The following is a 14,075-nucleotide window of genomic DNA, read 5'->3' as shown; positions in this document are numbered from 1 at the left end:
TTTGGTAATTTTCATCTAGGAGATGTGTCAGCAAAGGATTTCCAAGTCTGGATCTCAATAAATGCGCACTTTACAATCAACACCAGTCCTAGGAAATCTACACACGAGAGCCACCAGTTTGTTAATTAAGGCTTCTTTCACAAAAAAGGAATAATGAATTTAAGTCACTGCTTTTGTTGTTGGCATTTCCAGTAGTGCACTACTAAGCATCTTTTAATAAAAAAGACACATTAGCTGCAGACTCATTAACACTCCAGAATTAATTTCATGTGAATGGGTAACATTTTTCAATGTATCGGCAGGATAGATGTTCATTGAGTCATTGGGATGTCAAACAGTTTCAATGTATTATTAAAATCCAATTTAAACTTCATCATCACTTTGAAGCCAACTGATTGATTTATATTTTACTGGCATTATGCATTAATCTGTCACAATTTAAGGATATCATTAGCGTAGGGTTGAGATTATAGCTACCCAAGTTTAAAAAGAAGTTAATACTTGCATTTTGATAGCAACTTCCATCCTAGGGTCTCAAAGTGCTTTACTGGCATTCGTTACATTTCACAACACTCCAGTGAATATGGAGTACTATTGTACTGACTGGCTAATTCTCAGGGTTTAAATGATCACCCAAGAAATCAATGGTAGAACCAGGACTAGAAGCGAGGAATCCTTGCTCCTAATCACCTACTGTATTCACTAGGCCACACAAAACCATTAGTGTCTCACAAAAGAAAATGCAAGAACAATGAAAGCGTACTTTCAAGGCCTAAACAGACCTTTGAGTTACTGGGTGCAGGTGAATTTCTCATGGCTCTTCTGGGAGCCCTCTCCAATTTTCAACAACCTTCTTGAATTGTGGGCACCAGAACTGGACACAGTATTCCAGCATCAGTCACACCCATGCCAAATACATAGGTAAAATACTTTTCTACTTCTAATCAAGATTCCCTTGTTTATGCATCCCAGGATTGCATTAGCTCTAGATGTGAGGGTCCAGAAAAACCTGTAAGATTTCAGGAAAAAAGACAAACTTTTTTCCCCATTCCCCTCCTGCCCTCCAGGAGGTTAACCTATCCTGAAGGATGACCCATCACCCTCACAAATCTTGGGAGACAGGCCAGTCCTTGCCTACAGACACTCCTCCAACCTGAAGCAAATATTCACCAGCAACCACACAACAGAACCACTAACCCAGGAACCTATCCTTGCAACAAAGCCCTTTGCCAACTGTGTCCACATATCTATTCAGGGGACACCATCATAGGGCCTAATCACATCAGCCACACTATCAGAGGCTTGTTTACCTGCACATCTACCAATGTGATATATGCCATCATATGCCAGCAATGCCCCTCTGCCATGTATATTGGTCAAACTGGACAGTCTCTACATAAAAGAATAAATGGACACAAATCAGATGTCAAGAATTATAACATTCATAAACCAGTTGGCGAACACTTCAATCTCTCTGGTCACTCGATTTCTGATCTGAAAGTGACTATTCTTCAACAAAAAAACTTTGAAAACAGACTCCAACGAGAGACCGCTGAATTGGAATTAATTTGCAAATTGGATACAATTAACTTAGGCTTGAATAGAGACTGGGAGTGGTTGAGTCATTATACAAAGTAAAACTAATCCCCCCTCTCCCCCCCTCCTCAGACGTTCTTGTTAACTGCTGGAAATGGCCCACCTTGATTATCACTTCAAAAGGTTCTCTCTCCCCCCACCCCGCTCTCCTGCTGGTAATAGCTCATCTTAAGTGATCACTCTCCTTATAATGTGTATGATAAACACCCATTTTTTTCATGGTCTGTGTGTATATAAATCTCCCCACTGTATTTTCCACAGTATGCATCCGATAAAGTGAGCTGTAGCTCACGAACGCTTATGCTCAAATAAATTGGTTAGTTTCTAAGGTGCCACAAATCCTCCTTTTCTTTTAAAAGTGGTATTTCTGCTGCACTCAAGTCCTTCAGAATGCTAATAACTGAGACTACGTTTTAGTCATGGGTATTTTTAGTAAAAGTCATGGACAGGTCACGGGCAGTAAACAAAAATTCATGTCCCGTGACCTGTCCATAACTTTCACTATACACCCCTAACTAAAACTTGTAGGGGAGGGTGTGGCTCGGGAGGGGGAGGCCAGGGGAGCGTCCTGGGGTGTGTGCGCCACGGGTGCTGGGGAGGGGGTCGTGGCCTGAGGGGCGCTGCGAGTGCTTGGGGGGGGAGGGTCGCATCCCAGGGGGAGCACAGGTGCTGTGGGGGGTTGCGACCTAGAGGGGGTGCAGGTGCTCGGGGGGGTCCGTGGCCCAGGGAAGCACCACAGATGCTCGGGGAGGAGTCACAACCCGAGGGCCATTGTGGGTGCTTGGTGGGGGGGGGGCGCCACGGGTGCTGGGGGTGGGCGTTGGTGGAGCTGGGGCCGTCACCTTATCTGGCTCCTGGGAAGTGGGGACCCCAGCGCCTAGCTCCACATGATGCCTCCGCTCCGCCCCAAGCCCCGGTTCTGCAGCTCCCATTGGCTGAGCGGAGGCAGCACGTGGAGCTCGGAGCTGAGGGAGGGGAGTTCGTGTTGGCGTTTGGGGAGCCCCAGAGCAGGTAAGCGCCGCCCTGCACCCCAACCACAGCCCTGAGCCCCCCCACACCCAAACTCCTGCTGCTGGGGGAGTGAGAGAGGACCATGACTGCCCTAGCCATGGCTGATGTGCCTGGCCCAGGGGCTACCTGAGCTGATCGTGCCACCCCAGAGCCAGGTGCACTGGCTGCTGCAGAAGTCATGGAGGTCATGCAAAGTCACAGAATCCGTGACCTCTGTGACAACGATGGAGCCTTGCTAACCGCTAATAAGTATTTCAAATGAAGTCACATTATTTCACAACTTATAGTATTAGGCAATTACAAGTTCCTATATTCTGGAGGTCTATGTACCATATATTTCTCAGTGTAAACCCCTGGGGCATATTATTACAGCCCCAATCCGCAGAGGGCACTGCCATCTCTACTAGAGAATAGGAGTGAGTACAAGGGCCCTATGTATGGATTGCTGCCTGCCTTCCTCTGGTGACTTCTGTCCTAGAAGTGGAGTTTGGTGTAGGAGAGCTGCTACCCTGAAGCTGCTGTCCTCCAGACTTGTCCCAGTGAGCAGGCCACTCATCCCAGAGACATCACCTCTCCTCCGTGGACTGGGAAGTTGACACCTTCTATCAGAATAAAATGATAAAATTAAAACTCTCTAGCAGAACAAGATGGGTAAGTGTGGTGATGTCTTTTGAAAGTTTATTTAAAAACAAAGAAGCTCTTCATGAACCAGGGATAACTGAACGGCTTAAAGTACTTAAAAATGTATGACACACTGTACTTGGTGAGGATCCTCTAGGTTCACCTGCAGAACTCTCTGAAGTTTCAACAGCCAATTAATTGCATCTGCAATCACACCAGCTGAATCAAACCAACCACTTTTCTCAGACATTCCTCAACATATGGCCAAGACAAAGTCAATTGTTTTTGACAATCTACATGCATCTGCACTCACCAATCAGGATGTAGTAAAAGTGAAGGACTTTATTTGTAGGTGAGAAGAATTTTGCTGCAAGCCAATACAACCTGCTGCAAACCTTTTAGATTAATGGTAGTAATGTTAGTGATGATAGCATTGTTACAGTATCTGACTAAACTATTAAACAAGCAACACACTTAGGACTAGATGTTGGCAAAGTACCTTCAAATGTTGCAGAATACAGAACCTCTTCAGGTGTTTAGTCCAACAATGCAATCTGTGAATCTGCCAAGCACGTTGCTCCTACAGCATAGTGGCAAGGCCTTTGTACAACACAATCACCGACTCCTCTTGCTTCCCATTTGCTTCAGATTCCTCCATCTTCTGCAGCATGTGAAAGAAACTGGTCAATGTTCGGAAATATACACACAAAAATCAAGAAACAGACTAACATATGAAAGACTTGAGAAACTTGTTTCATTGCATGCAAATCATCAGTTTAATGAAGTACATGAAGACCATAGTGAAAGCTCAGAATCAGAAGTTGTGGATCTTTCACACGCAGATTCTGATTAGAGAAGTCACAAGTTAAAACATAAGCTAGCATTTCCATGATTATATTAGTAACTAAACTGTTTACGTTATATTACACTTGTTTATAGGATAGCTAATTTTGCCTACAGTTGTGACATTTACAATATAGATGACGATAATGCTCTACAAAAGAGCCTGGTGTTTACTATAAAGTTTGGATGTTTACCCAGATTCATTATTGGTCCTTAATATTGTGCTGTGTTAACTACATTGCCCTTTTCAGAGTCATTGCTTCCCAGCATAGTTTTCCCCTCCTATAAGTATGGCCTGCGTTCTTTGTTCCTCGATGTTTACATTTACATTTAGTTGTATGAAAATGCCTCATGTTTGCTTTCATCCACTTTACTAAGTGATCCAGATTGCTCTGTCCTTCATTATTTACCACTCCCCCAATTTCTGGGTCATCTGCAAACTTTGTCAGTGGTGATTTTATGGGTTAAGGTCTTTTCTGCCAGGAAACATCTCTCTCAATCTCTTTTTCTATATCTATTGCTCCATTATATTGCCTATGCTCCATTACATTTTGTATTGCATTGTAATGGAGTATAAAAAACAAGTAACCTTTCCAAGCTGGAAAGGTTGTTGGCAATGTGTTGGATGCTCCCCTCTACTTGTGCTGACTGAGGGGGAAATAAAGGGGACATAGAAGGGAAGGAATAGACTGCACACTGCATGCTCCAAACATTCCCCTATCCGGCCAAAGCCCCATGCAGACATACCATGGAGTTGAGTCTGTGCAAGCTGGTATGGGGGAACATTGGGCCTAAAAGGGAGAGAAGCCAGGAGAGTAACCACTCTCCATGGTCTGCTGTCCTAGGATCCAGTGGATTTCTGAGTGAAAATTCCTACAAGGGGCCCAGAAACATCCACATTTACAGTACTGAAGGGCTTCAGCTCCCTGAACGTTGTAAATGAGGCATGAGATGTTTCCATTTTAATCGCTTGAGAGCAACTGGGAAACTTGGCAAATGCTAAATGAAAAGAGGGAAAAAAAATTGTGTAGCAAAATTGTCAACACATTTTCCTTCTTGCTTTCCAGAGACCACGGCTCCACTCCTACGAGTCAGGTTCTGCATCACATAAATTAATCTAGCCTAAATAAGATCCTGTTAATTCCAGTGCCAAGTGTTTACTTTTGAAGGCCATATTCTTTCATCATAAATGACTTTGGGTGACACTTGTCACCATGATACCTATCCTTGAAAATATGCATTGTGAAGTGCATTGGCATTCCACAGCATTTGCTGTGCTCATGTACAAAGAAAGCAGTTTAAATGTTTTGATCATGAGAATACTGATAATTCTGCCAAACCAAAACTTGGTTAAAAGCTAATTTAGGCTGCTATTGCCCAATGTCACCCAATTCAAAATCAATACTGAAATTTGCATGAATTATTATTGTAGGGATTGCCCATTGGTCCACTTCTCCCACAAAAAAACCTCTATGCTGTACTGCCCTCTGAATGAGAACCACACTCTCCATCAAGATTTCAAAAATCACCACCTAATCCTGTATTACAGCCTTTCTTCTAATCTGCTTTTGCTGTGATGCCTGCAAATCACTTTCCTTTGGCAGCAGTTAGGCAAGCGGTGAGCTTTTCTGCTCAACTGTTTTACCTATCTTCCCAACCCCCAACTTCCGAACCCCATATTCCTGTTCATCTCTTTCCTCTACCTGCTGCATCTGCTGAGAGTGACATTTTCTAAATGGTTGTGTACGTCCAATGAGGCCAAAGTTGGAGACACATTAGTCCACTCTTCTGACCTTGTGTGGCAAAGTCAGGAGTAAAATAGGCTAATGTTGAAGCTTGAGACATGATAGCCCCAACGTGGTCTGAGAGTTGCAGGTAGCTGACAGTGCATAAAGCTCAGATATGATCAATGTTAGCTAGTACATCTATTCAGTGCAGCTATCCAGTGTGTCTGAAAATGGAAAGCAGATGAGGATAAAGGGGGAGACGTGGCTGTCAAGGTGGCCAACTCATAGAATCATAGACTTGTAGGACTGGAAGGGACCTTGAGAGGTCATCTAGTCCAGTCCCCTGCACTCATGGCAGGACTAAGTATTATCTAGACCAGTGGTTCTTAACTTGGGGCCCTGGGGGTGCGAGGTGCCCTTTCTGAGGGGGTGAGACATGCCAGATTTTTTTAGAAGGTAAATCATCAAAAACATAAATTAAGCACAGGCACGTAAGTACAACTATTTTGTTTCATCAAACCTATATATTTATTAACATTATACATTTTTAACAATTACTGTAATATGCAAACAAAAAAATATATCTCAGTTTAAAGAACTGACCTACTTCAACAATTTTTGATAAGGTTGCAAGAACATATTTTGATTTTTGGTAAGGGGTGCAAGAACATATTTTGAGAACCAAAGGGGTGCAGGCTGAAGTAAAGGTTAAGAACCACTGATCTAGATCATCCCTGACAGGTGTTTATCTAACCTGCTCTTAAAAATCTCCAATGACAGAGATTCCACAACCTCCCTTACAATTTATTCCAGTGCTTACCCACCCTGACAGTTAGGAAGTTTTTCCTAATGTACAACCTAAACTTCCCTTGCTGCCATTTAAGCCCATTGCTTCTTTTCCTATCCTCAGAGGTAAAGAAGAACAATTTTTCTCCCTCTTCCTTGTAACAACTTTTTATGTACCTGAAAATTATTATCATGTCCCCCCTCAGTCTTCTCTTCTCCAGACTAAACAAACCCAATTTTTTCAATCTTCCTTCATAGTTCATGTTTTCTAGAACTTTAATTATTTTTGTTGCTCTTCTCTGGATTTTCTCCAATTTGTCCACATCTTTCTTGAAATGTGGTGCCCAGAAGTGGACACAATACTCCAGCTGAGGCCTAATTCGTACAGAGTAGAGCAGAAGAATTACTTCTCACATCTTGCTTAAAACACTCCTGCTAATACATCCCGGAACGATGTTCGCTTTTTTTGCAATGGTGTTACACTGTTTATTCATATTTAGTTTGTGATCCACTATGACCCCCAAATCCCTTTCTGCAGTACTCCTTCTTAGGCAGTCATTTCCCATTTTGTATGTGTGCAGCTGATTGTTCCTTCCTAAGTGGAGTACTTTGCATTTGTCCTTATTGAATTTCATCTTATTTACGTCAGACCATTTTTCCAGTTTGTTCAGATCATTTTGAATTATAATCCTATCCTCCAAAGCACTTGCAACCCCTCCCAGCTTGGTATCATGCACAAGCTTTATAAGTGTACTCTCTATACCATTATCTAAATCATTGATGAAGATATTGAACAGAACAGGACCCAGAACAGATCCCTGCTAGACCCCACTCATTATGCCCTTCCAGCAAGACTGTGAACCACTGATAACTACGCTTGGGGATGTTTTCCCAATGACTTACGCACCCTCTTATAGTGGCTCCATCTAGATTGCATTTCCCTAGTTTGTTTATGAGTAGATCATGCGAGACAGTATCAAAAGCCTTACTAAAGTCAAGATATAACACATTTGTCGTTTCCCCCCATCCACAAGCCTTGTTACATAACATGACACCCAACATTATTGCTAGAAGAAAAACCACGTGTCCCAAAGTGTTGTCAATATTGCTGCCTCCTCCCCAGAGTTTCAATCCATGTACCACGCCTATCTTCTCCAACATCAGACACCAAACTTCTGAGCAGATGTGTGCTAGGGAATCAGTTACGGCTATCTTTTGCTAATTTTTATATAGCAACTGTGAAAGCTTCCCAAATAAGATGCAATACCACAATTAAATTGAATGCATTTAATAGCCAAATGCTTTGCAAATTGCAAAGTGATACCACTTCTTATTTCCCTGGCGCTTGCTAGAAAAATAGCTACTATTAATGAACCACATTCTGCACTCATTTACATTCAGTCAATTCTAGTGAAAGCAACAAATTGTCTGGGTGTAAATGAGAACTAAATTAGGCCTATAATTTTCCATTTAGCCCTATTTTACAGCCTGCCTTGTTTCACTGAACCAAGAAATGAATCATTACATATCATTTATATTTCACCCTGGCACTTCAAAGCACTTTGCAAGTATTGCCCAAATAACAGATGTGCAGCCACATCTGGGATAGAACAAGCTTGCAGCTTCAAGGACAACAGCCAGCTGCTTTCTGACTCTACTGACTTATTTTCTTCCTCACATATTAACTGGAAAATAGACGAAGCTATGGGCCATAGAAGCATAGACCAGTACAACTCATTTACACAAGTGTTCCAGCCCAAAACCAAATCAGGGCCCCAGAGATTAAACGTAAACGTGTGAATCATTCCACCCTCTTCCCCTAAACTTTAATGGGGAAGCATTACTCAAATATTCAGAAACAGTTTAAATAGGGAACAAATATAGTGATGTAGCTCCAGAGCTCTCTCACTGTTTGCCACCTTACAGCCACCAGCAACAGTTTCATCCACTCCACAAGCCAGGAACCAAAGGAATTGTAACAGGTTCTTTCTGCAGTTGTAGAACGAACTTTCACAAATGTTAGTATTTTGGAAAGATATACAAATAAAAATCATTGGCCACTGTGCAGAACGTCCTGTGAAACATGGCTGCCTGTTGCAGCACGGCCAGCACCCCCAGGTTTCACTGACCCATTTGCTACTTGAATTTAGCCATTCCAAATGACAGATCACTTGAGACAAATTCCCTCTATTTCTGTTACTTGAAAAACCAAGGAGCCTAACATTCACATTGAGTCTGGTCCAGTGCCCACAGCTGTCCATGGGAGTCCTTCCATTCATTTCAATGGGCATTTGAGGAGGCCCATGACTAGATTTAAACTTCAGTGTAGATTTCTATTGCTAAAAGCCCTGTGAGAGAAACAGCGAGGCGGCTCTTACCTACAACACAGGAGAGACACACTGAACTATGTACTCCAGATCCAGAATTTTGAGTCAGGGAAACAGGACAAAATCCTTATCCCTCTATCCTGTTGACAGGTGGATTAAAATAAGATGAAAACAGGGAGAGTGTCTGGCATGGTGAATTGGCAGGGCACAGCGGGGAAAGGGAGTCCCTCTTGCTTAGAACTAGTAGAAAATGTTCCTTTCAAACTTTATAGGGTGGAAAAATCTTTTTTCATTGAACATTTGTTTGGATTTTCCTTTAGAGGTACCTTCCACACATTCTTTCCCTTTATTACACGCCCCTCCCCTAAAATGATCTAAGGCTTTGGGCATGGAGCATATTAGAACAGAAGTGGGAGGAAGCAGAGCCAAGAAGTAGTCACACTCCATAGTGTGCTCCCCTCAACTGCCATGCTTTACCCATGTACAAAGAGCAAAACTCAGTGTACATGAAGGATGGGAAGGGGAAGAAGAGACAGTGTAGCTGTAGGCCTGGATTAGGACAAGTGTCACCGCCAGCTATGAGGCAGAGGTACAGATGAGGGAAATATCGGTTACTGTATAAGTAATATCAACAACTTAATGCTCAACTGTCAGGTGTCTCTCTTCCCTTCCCTGCACTTTGGAAAGTTCCTCCCAAAAGAAAGACTCAGAGCCACGCTTCTCATGGACAGGGATTTCTCTGACAGAACCTAGCCCTCAGTTGCAAGCACACTAATGTACAAGATAAGAGAGCAGGTTCCACAGCAGACCTGCATATAGATGCTGTATAAAAGGGAGCCAAATATTCTGACCAATAACACATAATATAAAAGATATTCCTCCCTCTTCCCCAGAAAAATCAAAAACAAATTTGTGGTGGCAGATCTACATTTATCACACAAATTGTATTCAACCCTAGTGATTCCGAGCATTCTGGTAAGGAAATGTGGGTGGGGGGTGGAAACAGATTCAAGAATTCACCACATATCCCATTTCCTTGGGGACGAGCATTACAGTCAGACCTTGGTAAGTCCATATGTCAGAGGATGGAGCCAAGACATGAGGTCTAGCTTGAATCTGTAATCGAAAACATGAGCTAAACCATTGCAGCTGACTACGCATCTGAGAAAGTAAAAATACCCTATCAAAGGTCCCTGTGGCCACCTTTTAGATAATGCCAGAATAGCCTTAGTGAGTTGAATCTTTGTCAGCCAGAGACATGAGCTGAATCCAAGCTTCGCTTAAGCCTCCACTGCTTTAGCCATTGTAAGTGATGCTAGTGGCAAGACAGAAGATGTACTGTACTTGCACTCAGTCTATAATATATACTATATTGATAGTCCTTTTTACTTCCAGGATATTAAATCACAGACAACTAATCATTAATGAGTTCCCATCATACCAAACAAAGAAACAAAACAAAAGTCACACAAAAAATCTATTTCTCTTTCTCTTTCCCAGCGCAATCTGAAAGCACTTTAAAGTGTGACACTGACACCCTATGGGGAAACTATTCCAGTTCGAAGCATATCTGCTGACACAAATTCCCCCTCTTTTTTTAAACTCTGCACCTATATAGTTATCAACTGGAAACATAATCCTCTCCAGTGGTAATCAGTTCTGATGTCACAAATAATGGATTCTAACTTCAGGTGATCTCAGGAAGCGCGGATCAATAAAAATAGTGTTTTCATGCAAAAATAATAAATAAAACCCAGGAGTGAGGGGGAGATTTGTGTAGTATGAGACAGGTTTCAGAGTAGCAGCCGTGTTAGTCTGTATTCGCAAAAAGAAAAGGAGTACTTGTGGCACCTTAGAGACTAACCAATTTATTTGAGCATAAGCTTTCGTGAGCTACAGCTCACTTCATCGGATGCATACTGTGGAAAGTTTAGAAGATCTTATTATATACACACAAAGCATGAAAAAATACCTCCCCCCACCCCACTCTCCTGCTGGTAATAGCTTATCTAAAGTGATCACTCTCCTTACAATGTGTATGATAATCAAGGTGGGCCATTTCCAGCACAAATCCAGGTTCCCCCCCACACATACACACAAACCCACTCTCCTGCTGGTAATAGCTTATCTAGAGTGACCACTCTCCTTACAATGTGTATGATAATCAAGGTGGGCCATTTCCAGCACAAATCCAGGGTTTAACAAGAACGTCTGGGGGGTGGGGGGGAGTGGGGTAAGAAAAAACAAGGGGAAATAGGTTACCTTGCATAATGACTTAGCCACTCCCAGTCTCTATTCAAGCCTAAGTTAATTGTATCCAATTTGCAAATGAATTCCAATTCAACAGTCTCTCGCTGGAGTCTGCATTTGAAGTTTTTTTGTTGTAATATCGCAACTTTCATGTCTGTAATCGGGTGACCAGAGAACACTTCAATCTTGAATAGAGACTGGGAGTGGCTAAGTCATTATGCAAGGTAATCTATTTCCCCTTGTTTTTTCCTAACCCCCCCCCCCCCCGACGTTCTTGTTAAACACTGGATTTGTGCTGGAAATGGCCCACCTTGATTATCATACACATTGTAAGGAGAGTGATCACTTTAGATAAGCTATTACCAGCAGGAGAGTGGGGTGGGGGGAGGTATTTTTTCATGCTTTGTGTGTATAAAAAGATCTTCTACACTTTCCACAGTATGCATCTGATAAAGTGAGCTGTAGCTCACGAAAGCTTATGCTCAAATAAATTGGTTAGTCTCTAAGGTGCCACAAATACACAGGAAGGTTTGCAAGTAAACAGAGCCATTTACAGGTCATTGAATCTGAAGCACCCTTAATGGCTTCCACTTAATATGTTTACATCAGTAATACAAGTTTAGATCTTATTCTCCTAACTCCAGACATAGAACTAATACATGCAAACGAATAGGATGAACACACTCAGTAGACTATAAGCTTTGTAATGATACCTTACAAGATACCTTTTGCATAAAGCATATTCCAGTTACATCATATTCACATTTATAAGCATATTTTCATAAACCATATGGAATGCAAGGAAAATTCCTCTTTTCTGGACAGGTCATCTGCTACCCAGTTCTCTTTGGAGAAGGCTCTCAATTCAGGTATGTGTTTGGGGTTTTGGCAAGGAAAAGGTGCACTGCAACCATGCCTGCCCTCGGCCTCTCCCGCTGGAATCTCTTTGTGTTGGACCTCACCAGCTTGTGATGCTTTCCAAATGAAAAGTTTTTCCTCCCCCTGCTTTGAAGCAATAGTGTTATCTATTCCAAGCATGGGAAGAACAACATCTTTCAGTGGAGTGCTTTGGATTGGTAATATCCCCGCGGTCACCCCATTCTCTGTTCCCAAAAGGTCAGCTGGGTGCACTCTCCCCGCCAGGAGATCTGACCTCCAGTCTTCCCTTTAAACCTGATCCACAGGTGAGGGGTCTGGCATTTCAGATGCAGATGCTTCACCCTTTGCCTGGGGAAAAGCCTTCCTACAAAAGGTGGGCAGACTCTCCTGTCCCCCCGCACCTTCCGTCTGGACTTTCCTCTCTGGGCTCCTCTCTGAGGCAGACACTCCTTTGTCTCCCAAAAGGGAATGTGACCCTGACCTGGTTGTGGGCTCACAGCTACCAGCTATGACAGACCCTTCACTAGCCAGCCAAATTCCCCCCCCCCGCCCCCCCCCCCGCCACTCAGGTTGGGCTTGCTTCCAGCTACAGAGTCCTTGGGGTCTGTTCGTATTGCAGCAGTCACCAGGACCCCAACTTCCACCTCCAGGATACATGTCTCTGTGCACCTCTTCCACTCCATTACGGTCAGTTCATGCTTCTGGGTCTCAATTTGTGCTTGTCTCTGGGCCTCAATTTCTTTGTCTTTTAAGTCCAGGGTTTGCTGGTGGGCAGCCTTTTCTTTTTCCAGGGCAGCTTTTTGTGCTTCAATATGAGCCTGTTTCTGGGGCTCAAGTTCTTTGTCTTTTAAGTCAGGGCTTGCTGGCTCTCTCATTCCTTCTTAGCAATTTGCAACCTGTGCAGTTCTAGCTTCTTCTGAGCTTCACTCTCAGCTATTTTGCTTACTTTTCTGTCTCTATTCTCTTACCCGAAATAAGCAAACAGAAAATAACAAACCAGTAACTACTTTGTCTGTTCTCCGGCCACCACAATTAAAACTCACTCAAAATCACTACCAGTGTCTCAAAGGAATCAGCTGTGCACATATCCTGTTCAACTATGCCACTGTGATGGGTTTGGTTACAGAGACCCCCTTGGGACTGTCACCTGACATGCTGAAATTACCTCTGAGCCCATTTTCCCTGCCAGCTTGGGACTCCAGAACCCTGCCTTGTTGAGCCAGACACACTAGCCTGCTGCGACACCAACCCAGGTCTGGTCCATGCCCCAAAAGTTGCAGACTTTAACCAAAAATTGCTCAGCAGGTTACCTCTCCGGCACCCAGACACCCAGCTCCCAATGGGATCCAAACCCAAATTTATGAGTTTACCCTGTATAAGCTTTATACAGAGTAAAATGGATTTATTTGGGATTAGATGAAAATTAAAAAGATCACTCACCAAGGTAAAATGCCTGCAAGCAATATGGAGGCTATTTTAAAAACACCATAACAGAGGCTTAGAGCAGTGGTTTTCAAACTTTTTGTATTGGTGTCCTTATAAATTAAAAGGGGAGTGGAATTTAATGGGGGCTCAGGGCTTTCAGCCCCACAGAGCTCAGAGCTCATGACCCCCATGTAACCATTTTGCGACCCCCTAAGGGGTCACAACCCCCAGTTTGAGAACTCTTGGCTTAGAGGAAATGTATACCCCAAATCAAAAAAAGATGGGGCATCAAAAGCATGCCACTATGGCTAAACAGCAGAGTAATGGAGGCTGTTAGAGGCAAAAAGGCATCCTTTAACATTTGGAAGTCAAATCCTAATGAGGAACTAGAAAGGAGCACAAACTTTAGCAAGTAAAATGAAAAAGTATAATAAGGCAGTTGAAGAACGAATTTGAGAAGCAGCTTGCTAAAGATGCAAAAACTAACAGTAATTTTTTTTAAGTATATCAGAAGCAGGAAACCTGCCAAACCGGCAGTTGGGCCACTAAACAACAAAGGTGGAGTGCTAAAAGAGGACAAGGACATTGCAGAAAAGCTAAATGAATTCTT

The sequence above is a fragment of the Lepidochelys olivacea genome (genome assembly GCF_965140295.1).
Source record: "Lepidochelys olivacea isolate rLepOli2 genome assembly, chromosome: 1".
Lineage (NCBI taxonomy): Eukaryota > Metazoa > Chordata > Testudines > Cheloniidae > Lepidochelys > Lepidochelys olivacea.
Note: the sequence above shows the minus strand (reverse complement) of the source record.